Here is a 12,108-nt window from a genome sequence, read left to right on the forward strand (position 1 = left end):
ATTCTTGAGCATACAAGATCATTCAGATTTCACTTGGCATCTCTAAATGTTACATAATAATTTCTATCATTCTTAGTCTCCAAATTGGGCCTGACAGATCGAGGACTCCATCTATCCCTTTTTTCGAATTGAATAATACCCTTCCACGAACATTGTTTTAAAATAACTATATCCCAAATCTAAATTTCCAACAACTGTCGATGTCTATCAATACTTTTTTTTGAAGAATTTTCTACTCATATGTGCTCATGAATCTCTTTAATCTTTACTTATGTTTCCATTATACATATTCAAGTCCACAAGAGGATTTTCTCCCTTATTAGTTCAACTCATAAGTGTTATGTATGGTTTACTACTTACCGATGCTACTCGATACTCAGAAGTATCTTGAAGCACATTTCCCTGGAAAGCTTTTCCAATATGAGAAGTAAATTTATCGTATCTACTTGAAACAATAAATATTATCACCACACATTTTGGGACTTGAATACGTCCCTTACAAGTTTTTAAACCATGTGAACTTTCGTCAAAATGATTTACATTAGCTATGCTTATTTCACTTTTCAAGCTTTCTGACTTTATTACTTTAATTTGTGCCTCTCGAATCATATTAGGTAAATGACTAGAGATCTTCATTCGAACAAACAAAATTAGAATAAATCGTCCCTTTGACTTAACGTTTTAGCTACAACATTTGCTTCACCCGAGGCTAAATAATCACAACTGAAATCTTTCAATAATTTCATCCACCTTCGCTCATAAAATAATGGATCCAATTATTTTCAACACAAACACTACAACAACTAGTTTTAATGCACAAACTAGACATGCTTTCTCTACTACCTTCAATTGTCTCGGTACATAAGCAATCATTTTCCATCCTTGTGTTAAAATACTTCTAAGATCGACTCATAAGGCATCACTATATACAACCAAATTGTCCTTATTATGAGGCAACATCAATATTAGAGCCTCACATAAGGCTTGTTGAAGATCATAAAACACCACCTATTGTACCTTTAATAATTTAATTTTTTGCCCTCCTTGTTAACTTGTTAACGATGTCGCTACACCATAAATATTCTCAATAAATCATTAAAAATGATCGATTAAATTAAGAAAATTATATATCTTAGAAGAGTTTTTTGGTGGATTATATTGCTTTGCTGCTTCATTCCTTGCAAGATTGACCTTAACACCCTAATTATCGACAACATGTCCAAGAAATTAGACTTCTCTAGGGTATAATTACGCCTTCAGAGAACTATGCATACAATCTATCCTTTCGGGTGAATTAGGAGTTTAAAGCAACAGATTTGATATTCACCTCAGTGTGTTTAGCCAATCCACAAAATAACATGATATTTGTCGATTTAAACAACATATTAAAATTTGCAATTCCCATTATATGTACAAAAGAAATTTTTGGAAGATCAAATTCCCCCAATCTCAATTTCTAGTACCCGAAACCTCAAATCATTTATAGAAACGAACAACATCCCATTAAAATAAAATCAAATAAATCTTTGATTCTGGACAAAAATATCAATCCTATGATGATATCTTATTCAACTATCAATAACTAATGCACATGCACATTAACTTATCTTTCTTTTCCATGACAATATGGGTATGTATCAAAGAGACAAATGAGTTTAATAAAACTACAACTCATCTGCTCCTACTACAATGTCATTACTTCTTTTTTTTTAATTTCACCATTTGGTAAGGTGTACAAACAATAGAATCAACTACGAGCATTGAGTTAATAATGATGTCTATCTGCTACTCGGGTAGAAAATTTGTAAGTTTATCCAAAATACGTTGGGTTACTCTTTTAAAACTTATGCATTTTCTATAACCTACTTTCTCAATTATGGTTGCATTACATATGTAACTCACACCTTATCTTCTTTAATCATAATTTCTCATATTTTAGCTCTAGGTGCCACACATTTTTTTCTTCATAACGCCATTCTCATGTATGGCTAACTAAGATTTATCCGACGCTTCACTTTCAACAATCTTTCCATCACAATTTATTAACTCAAGACTCTCGTGTTTTAACCTTTCTAGGTTCAAAGGTACCTCTTGCACCTTTAACACCTCATGTGTCATTAAAATATTAAATACTCCTCATACGTCTTTAAACACTTCTCTTATCTCCCTTAAATTTAGACAGCTCATGTGTCTATATCAAACTTAGACACCTATTGTGTCTTAGAACACCACTTTATATGATTTTACACTCACATGAAAGAAGTATAACACAAATTATTACTTAGATACAATAAGGATAACTCAATATTTTTTCACTACTATATCCATCTCTTTTGTTAGTGATCGATTTCAAAACGATAGGGAAATGATCTCGTTGATTTCTAATTCTACATATGTTTTTTATTGTTAAGTATAATATCACTTTCGTATATCAACTTAACATGATACTCCCATTTAATAAGGTTAAAAGAGTGGTCAGTTGAACAACAGATGAGGCAGCCACTAAATAAAATACTATAGACGAATTAATATCACATGTGTCAGGAGTGAGTTTAAGGAAAATATAGCTATCACCACTTCGGGTTTCTCTGTTGCCTCATCAATCATCATCCACTACTCTCCTGCTCATCTCAAAACTCACTTAAATTCTATCTTTCATCTCGACCGTTTTCAAAACAATCATCACAATGTTGTTCGCTCGAAAACTGTTCAATTGATCAGAAGGTTTAATAATCGTTCTTTATGTATCGTTCAACGACTCTGGCTTGAACATTTTAGTCTGTTCTAACAGCTCCAACTTGAGCATCTCAATCTACTTCAATAGCAACATATTTATCTTTTCTTTTAGTAGCTCTAACTTGAGTGATCAATGTCTTCATATAATCTCAACTTGCACATAAGTGTAAAATTCTGCTTGATAGTCTCAACATGGACATATCAGGACATATCAGTGTTTCTTTTCTATCACAAACTACTCATACACTTTCCCTATATGGGATAATTTTTTACAGTCTCAACAACGAATGATTAAAGAATACTCCATATAGGAACAACAGGACAATATTCCTAAATGGGACTAACTACATCCAAATTTATTAGGCAACGTCTACGATTATTCGTATGAATACCGCTTCCACCAAGTTAATCCACACATAGAACCTTCTTCTCCACAATTCAGTTTATATGGAATTACAATATAGGTGCTCCTATATTCCCCAACTGTGTCTCACAGTTGGCTAACATATGTCCACAAGGTTTAGTCAACTTGTATTTCTCTTCTCTATTAACCGGTTAAAGTTTAAGAATCTACTACAATACTCCAAATTCACTTAAACCACGACTTTGATACAAACTTGTATTACCCGATTTCATCTTTGCATGAGCCACACCTAACATCGCTGCCATGAAGGTTTTAGAGATGGCGTAACCACGCCTTGACGCACACCATGATGCATGGTTTTAACCCGTTCTTTTGTCTATTCATTTTTCACAGATTCACAATTTTGTTAGCATATCATATATTTCTATCATTTGTGACTTATTAAGAAATTTGTTAACATATTATGAACTAGGTGAAAACCCGCGCATTGTGTAGAAATAAAACTATGATGACTAAAATTATGACAAATATATTGCGCTGATTACAATAATATAATTATGTTATTGGTACATATATCGTATTAGAAATATTTATATCCTCGTTATTAATTTAGAGTTAATAATTTTTTATACTAATAATGTTATCAAGTTGTTTTGTTTCTTATTTATACTTAATTATTATTTATATGTTATTAATATCATCCATCACTTCCTAGCAAACATTTTGATTATTTTCTATGTTATTTTTGTTGATAAATTATAAAACAACAAAAAAAGATAAATTTCAAGTGGAAATTAGAAAATGAAGAAATAATATTAAATTGTCATACAAAAGAATAAAGTTTAATAATAGAAGTAACAACAAATGATAAGTTTCAATTAGAAATTAAAGAATTAAGAAACAATATTAAAATGACAAACATAAACATAAACTCTAATAATAGAAAACAATATATAAAAAACAAAAGAAGTGTAACATGAAGAAAGAAATAGAACTAAAGACATAATAATAATCTATTTAACGAAAATCCTATCAAACATTTATATTATATCTCATGTTCTATCTCATGAAGTAGAAGTTTGTTTCTTTTTAGCTATTTTTTTTACACAATCTAATTCTTGAAATCTTAACAATCTAATCTATATATATATATATATATATATATATATATATATATATATATATATATCAAGCAATTAATATGCCATAAGTTACAAAAACTCTCGAGTTATAATAGTTAATTAACTGAAAGCTAAAGAGTTTTAGTATTAAAGTAATATAGAATACAATTATAAAAAAAACTTTTAATATGTATTAATTAGATGATAAATTGAAAATTTGTAATAAATTACTATAAGTCATGTCACAATATAAAACTTTATCATACTATTTATGATTTATGATAACATTCATTATTAAAAGGTATTTGAATGGTCATTGGAGTCTCAAATGCATGAGATTCAAGTATTTTAGTCTCTATTATAATAGACTAGACGATATTTTGCGCGTTGCGCATATATAATTAAAATATTGATAAATATATTTTATTAAAATAAGTATATCTTTGCTAAGAAATTTAAATTAATAATCTTACACTATATTATTATAAAAAAATCAAAGTATTTTAAACAAATGACAACATATATAAATATTAAATCCACATTATCTTAATACGAGCTATATGTGTTGTGAATGAAAATAAAAATAAATTCAATTTAGATAGACATATTTTATGGTGATATTGTTTTAATGAAATAAATCTGTAGGTTGTGTGTGAATTTGCAATTTCAATGTAAGTTTTATATTTAATATTTTATTTAAACCTTTTTTATTTTTAAATAATTTTAAAACTATATTTTAATGCATGTTTTATATTTAACATTATATTGAAACTTTTATATTTTAAAAATTTTTAAACTATCTATTTTGTAGGAAAAAAAATAATATTATAAAAAGTAGTTTTAATCAAATTTTTTGATAATTTGACATTTTGATTTAGATCTTATATTTAAACTTTTTAACTATTTAGGAAACAAAATAGGTTTTAAATATTTTTTGAAACATAAAAAGTAGTTTTTAATCATTTTGTTTTTGTTAATTTGGCATTTTTATTAAGGTATTATATTTAAACTTTTTAACTATTTAGAAAAAAATAGATTTTGAATATATATTTTTCTACGTTTATTTGAAATTTTGATTTATGTTGTGAATTTAACATCATATTTAAATTAACAAATTAAGTATATTATATTGAAAATAAATAATTAATATTGAAATTACAATAATAATGAAGTTAATGTATTAATTTAAGAATAAGTTGAAAAGTTGGGGGTTTTAAATTAATGTGGTGATAAGAAAATGACCTTTATTATAGTATACTATAGATATATAGATATATAGATAGATATATAGATTTCTCCATAGAAAGCCACATTACGATAATGGAAGTGTTAGATAAGACCATGAGGTGTAAATGTATACCATGTAATAGTTAGGATAACTTTCATTTTGTCAATTTTTTATTTTAAAAAGATACACTATGGAAAAAATGACATACAACCACACTTTTTCGAAAACAACCTATTCATACTTTTGATAAAAGTGTAGCGATTTTGATATAATTTAGGACTAATTATCATTGATAAAATCCTGAATTGTTATCGCTACAATTTGTGTGCGACCAATGCAAAAGAAAAAAAAACTTGTAGTCACGCTCTAAAATAACGAATGTGACAAATTTTGCCCACAGTCAAATAGTGTGGCTAAATGTCACCATTTGCCATGTTTTTTTATTTGATTTATGAAAACAAATTGCAATGGTTTTATGAAGATATATATATATATATATATATATATATATATATATATATATATATATATATATATATAGGGAAAAGTGAATTATATAAGCTTAGGTACCCAAACTCACTATACTACATCGTTTTGTGTCATATATATACATTATAATTGTCCAATGTTCTTATAATTCAACTTCTAAGTTGATTTATTTCGAAGACTTTTATAAATTTCACATTTATTGTCCTTTTACATAATTTTCATTTTCAACTATAATATATATAGCCTAGTAGTGTTCGACAATAAGATGTGATGTAAGAGGAAGATAATAGTGAAATTTTGGAAATCTTGAAATTACTCAAGTTAGGGGTTGGATTTTAAGAACATTATAATAGATATATCAAACAAAACGACATATTATAGCGGATTTGAGTACCTAAGCTTATATACCCTTAAGGGTATATTCACTTTTCCCATATATATATATATATATATATATATATATATATATATATATATATATATATATATATATATATTCACTTAAAGAAATCTAATGCAGTTAAAAGGTAATATATATGTTGACATGAATGGTTAGTGTGTGTATATGTATCGTTTTTTGCCACTTATTAAACCTAACAAAACAAATGATTGTAACTAATTTATGGTCATGTTTTATTTTATTTTGTGTGTTTACTAATGAGTAGTTGTCATGATAAAAGAATAAAATGTGTGACTATATGTATTTTATGGTGACGGTTTAATTCCTTATGTGTGTCTAAATATAAATCATATTATTGATTATAGAAAAATGGTGTGACTATAAGTATTTTATGTTCACTTTTTATGTTATGTTGCATGTCTAAAAGTAAAAAAATAGTCTTATTAAAAGAAGAAAAATATGACAATATTAAATGGTCATTGATTTATTTTTAGAAATGCATTTTTATTCATTTATTTTTATTGGTAATTTCCAGCAGAAACCCGACGGATCAAAAAATTAAATTACCCCGCTTCACCAAAATATTGGATTGGTTTTAGATTTATAGTTCCCCCAAAAAATTTGACCATTATTCTCCCACCCACCAATCGATCTCAGTTCCGACTTGTTTGAAACCATCACTGGTCCACCTCGCCGCCATTGCCATTGATTGAGGAATACATCGGCGCCACCGCTCCACTATCGTAGGTGGACCAGAAACCATAATCTCTCCTACCACCATTAAGCAACATCGTCAACCTACCATTTTCGCTATTATTTTTACATGAAAGTAATTCACCTCATATTCCAAGTTTAGTTGAAACTTATACTACCCCTAATATGAGTTCTTATTTTGCCTTCTGAGTGTTCGATGAAAGTACTAATCGAAATATGTTTTTGCTATACTCCTTCCAATTGTTCACTGGCCCCTCATTCCCCTCCAATAACAATCATAACTCTTGAAGGTCCATTTAATCATTCTATGTGTCTATGTTCATTTATGTGACATACCCAAATTCATGGTCATTTTAAAAATTTTATTTATGCTTATTTGAAAATTAGAGTATCATTTTTAAATAATAATATTGTGAAATTTGTTCCCAGAAAAACATGATAAATATATTATCAAACCATTTCCGAAGAAATGTATTTTGTTTATATTAAAACTTTGGGATGTCATCGTTAATACAGAAACATAAGCATAAACAGACCTTACATTCATTTACACTAGTGATTTACATCTCCTTTAATCTCTCAGTGTAATGTAGCTTCGTATCAACACCTGTGATACAAATAAACTGAGTGGGTCAGGTTGGGAAACCTGGTGAGTACATAAGGTTTTCAACCCACAATAATATAATTATTATGTTTAATCATCAAACAATCAACCCATCCCCATTATCTTCTTTATTCTTAAGGATCTACCCTAAGAATCAGTTATCCTTCATTCATTCATTCCTAAGGATTATCCTAAGGAATAGGCACGAAGTCCATCTCTACCAGGGTTTATATAACAGGTACTAAGTCCATAGCTACCGATGTTAGGCACAGCTGCCAATGTTCTTTCATGAGGCACTAAGTCCATAGATGTTAGGGTTTTTAGAATACATCCGGTGAACGCGTAGTTCAAAAGTTAGGTACAACTGCCAATATTATCCATTAGGCGCAGCTGCCAGGATATTCAGAGTACATCTGGTGAACACGTCGTTCACAACACCTACATGTTGCGATCCTGCTAGTGTTCCACTGGACTGTCGAGAATAGTCTGTGGTTGTAATTTATACTCTGCTAGATGACTGGGCCATCATTTGGTTCAAGGCTTCTCATTATCTTTCACCTCTCATCATCTATATCATCTTTCATCTCTCAGCTCATCTCATCTTTAATCTACCCATCTTTACCCATCATAATTATAGGTATAAAATACGTATACATTTTAAATCGAATAAGACATATATATTTTGTTCATCCAACATAGATATCAAGAACACATGTAATATACACACATAGCACGTAATTTATATTAAATACTTCATATCTATGTGTAAGATGAAAGTAACTATGCACTCACAACATTTAATTTATATTAAATACTTCATATCTGTGTAAGATGAAAGTAACTATGCACTCACTTGTTAAAGTGATGATTCCAAACTCGGGCAACGCTTCGCTTCTAACAATTCTATTTTCCTTCGACGAAACCTAGTATCATTACCGCTAGATTTTAGTCTAATTTTTATTGTGACTAATTATTAGTCTATATTAATCATTAACTCAAAGTCTACTTTCATGATCTATCAAGTAAGGAACAACCAGGTAGGATCATATCGGAGGTAGGGTCCGTTTGGTATATGAAGTATACTGTTTGGAAATCACACTTTAAACACCTCACTAAATCACAGCCTAGACATCATCCCCGTAAGTAGATCAATCAGTATAATGAATTGGAATCACTGATAAATCTTTTTTATAAGTTCATAATAACGATAATGAACTTAAACATAAGTTATACTTAAAGTACGGTAAGCATAACTCAACTTACATAGAGTTTAGCGAGGAATCGGGCTCTGCGGGGGCAGAACTTCCAAGCCGAAAAGCTATTTTTCTCAGAGCCTTCGGGTGCTCTGGGGCTTTCCTCTAGCACCTTGAGGTTACTAGGGCTTTGGGAGGGTTTTGGGAGGCTTAGAGAGAAGTTAGAGAGAGAGAGAGAGAGAGAATGGGTTTTTGGTGTGAGAAACGAAGGCACTCTCGCATGCTATGTATAGGCTGAATTTTGGACCTACTCATCGAGTTTTGGCCTCCAACTTGTCGAGTTGGTGCCACATGTCACCCTCTGGTGGCAAGGCTTGGGGAGAAAGCAATGGTCCATGTTAAGCCACGTCACCTCTTTCGCAGCAGCACCATTACGACTTCTAAATTTCGTAACTTTCGCATACGAGATCCCTTTTTGACGTTATTTATATCCACACGAAGGTGGAGACGTACTCTACAACTTTTGTTTAGACTCCGTTGGATAATTCTTGACCGATTTTAAATTTAACAGTATGAGAAGATTACACTGTTAACGACCGTGTAAAATTCATAACTTCTACAAACAGACTCCGTTTTCGACTGTCTTTTTATCGTTGAGCTCCTATTATTGAGATATTCAATTCTCAAATTAGGTTGTGTTGGCTAAAAATCGATCGATCTAAAATTCTATTCCGGGTTGTTCACTATTATGTTAAATCTTAGAAAAATCATAACTTCCTCATACGAAGTTAGATTTGGACGTTCTTTTTATGCACGTTCTCGGTTTAACATATACTATGACTTTCATATTGATTCCTAAGGCTAAAAAGTAATTTATCAAAACTTCACTTTTTTCGTTACACGGTGTCGTGGGGTTTTGCCGTAAAACTTCGACGGGTCATAACTTCTTCGTTATAACTCTGATTTCAATGTTTTTTATATGTACGGAACCCTTGTGAAATATACTATAACTTGGTTAAGATTATTCCTTTTAAATAATCTTCCATAAAAAATCATTTTTGACGCTCATTGTCTCTAAATTGACTAGCCCGAATCTGCGGGCGTTACAATTTAACCCTTTACGATGTTCTTCAATTGGGTTGTCAAATTGTCAATAAATAGAAGATTATTGTTCAATGATTTCAAATTTGTATCATGAAATTTTATGTTATGGGCTCTACTATGGGTCGTAAATGAATTCACAAGGTTTCTTATAAACAATTTATTATCCTTAAATTTTTTTGGCAAAATCATTTCAATCTAGATGTATGTCATGAGTTTGAGTGGTTCACTACTTAACTGAATGATTTTTTCGGTGCATTAGGTTTCAATAGCATGTCCCATGAAGAAAGGTATGTTGTAGATCATTTGTACTTTTCAATTTTCATGTTTGAGTGTGTAGAAGCAAGAACCAATGATGGCTAATGATACTTTTACTTCAAAATGAATGTGTTTCTTTCTCTTTCACTCTTTACTCTCTTTAATCTCTGATATAAATAGAATGCATCATGGGTTTTTGATATTAGTGACAAAATAATGTAATCTTTAATCCTTTGATACAATGTACAAAAGGACGACATATTGCAGGTTCACACAACAAGAATGAGTTCGTTCTAATCAAAGTAGACGAAGTCAAAAGAGTAAGTCAACAACTCTTTTATAATTATAAAATATCCTAAAATCTTAATTGTGTTTCAAATCTTTGCTTACCCTTGCGCTAATTCTGTTCTTGGTTTTTTTGTTTTGACTTATGGATATGAGGTACTTAATTTGAGTCCTTGTTGTCAACTAGTCAATTTCAATCATATGCTTACAAAGTTATGTAATAATTTACATTTCTAGACAAATTAGAGTTAGTATTGTATCTGAATTAGGCTTTAGGTTTTTGCTCCTACCCCGTTAATGTTTTACTAGGACCATTGATTACACATTTTATTCTTTTGTGGATGATTGAAGCGTTATAAATATGTTAAATGATAAATGTTATATTTATGCATGTACATGGATTTGCAAGCTTAAAAAAGAAGACAATTGTGATCTTTTTAATAGGATCAGATTCAACCAAGAAGGTTTAAAACATCCAAATTATATTTGGTGCATGAGTGCATTTATTAAACTAAAGAGCTGCTTTTGCTTATAGTTGTCAATTTATTACTTCATCATATAGTTTTCTGTTGGTAAGTGGACATGTTCTTTTGTCAACTTACTTCATCTTGACTAGTAACTTCAATCATTAAAAGAAATATAGTTATAATTCTACAAAAATCACTGAAAGCATTGCAATTGTCGGTCAAATACACAAGCATGTAGCTATAATGAGTAAAAATTAAAGTACATTATCCAAATTGGCAATGGGAGCAAAGTATATTGCTATTATGTACGTCCTCTTTCCATTTTCTTTATTTTGTAATTAATAGATGTATTGAATCTGGGATTTCATTACATGTCATCATCCAAGTGTTTAAGAGCTATAAAAAGTTATATTTGCTTATTGATTTGCTCATGTAAGCGGATTCCATATTTATGATTTAAAAGTTATACTTGCTTATTGATTTGCTCATGTAAGCGGATTCCATATTTATGATTTTTTTTATGTAAATTAAGTACATGTAATATCTTGTACAAAGTAGGATGAGACATTTAAATGCATTCTATTTGTATGAATTGTATTGGTTTGTATTTAAGTTACTTTTATGAAATACATTGAGTAAATGCAAAGTACAATGTTATAATCAGCAATGTTTGTTGTATTGTTTATTAGTTTTGTGGTTAAATAAGAATTTTATGATAAGTGTAATGTATTAAGGTTTTTTCTGCATATTAGGTAGAAAAAAATTGGACGTTTTTTAATTTTTTTTACTCATTTTAGTGACGAAATACCGATGGAAGTTCCGTCGGTAAAAGTTTTCGTCGAAAATATGTTGGTAATTCCCTTTATCGACTGACTACATATACCAAGGGCCATGCTAAATATTATTTATGTGACTGTACGTTAAAAACTAACCATTGTTAAAGATAAATACGTGTCACTTAAATTATTTTTCGCAATAATTTGAAGATTTATGTCTCTAATTTATAGTCGTACTTAATAATTTTATATGAAAAATCACAGTAAAAACAACTTTCATGTCGCCATACGGTCAACAAAAGCAACTAAAATAACGACATTTTGTGTCTAAAAAATATGAGAAATTAAATATTCTCCTACTTTTCTTCCTAA

This window comes from Lactuca virosa, chromosome 5, assembly GCF_052849685.1.
Source record: "Lactuca virosa cultivar CGN04683 chromosome 5, Lactuca_virosa_CGN04683_v6, whole genome shotgun sequence".
NCBI classification, from domain to species: Eukaryota; Viridiplantae; Streptophyta; class Magnoliopsida; order Asterales; family Asteraceae; genus Lactuca; species Lactuca virosa.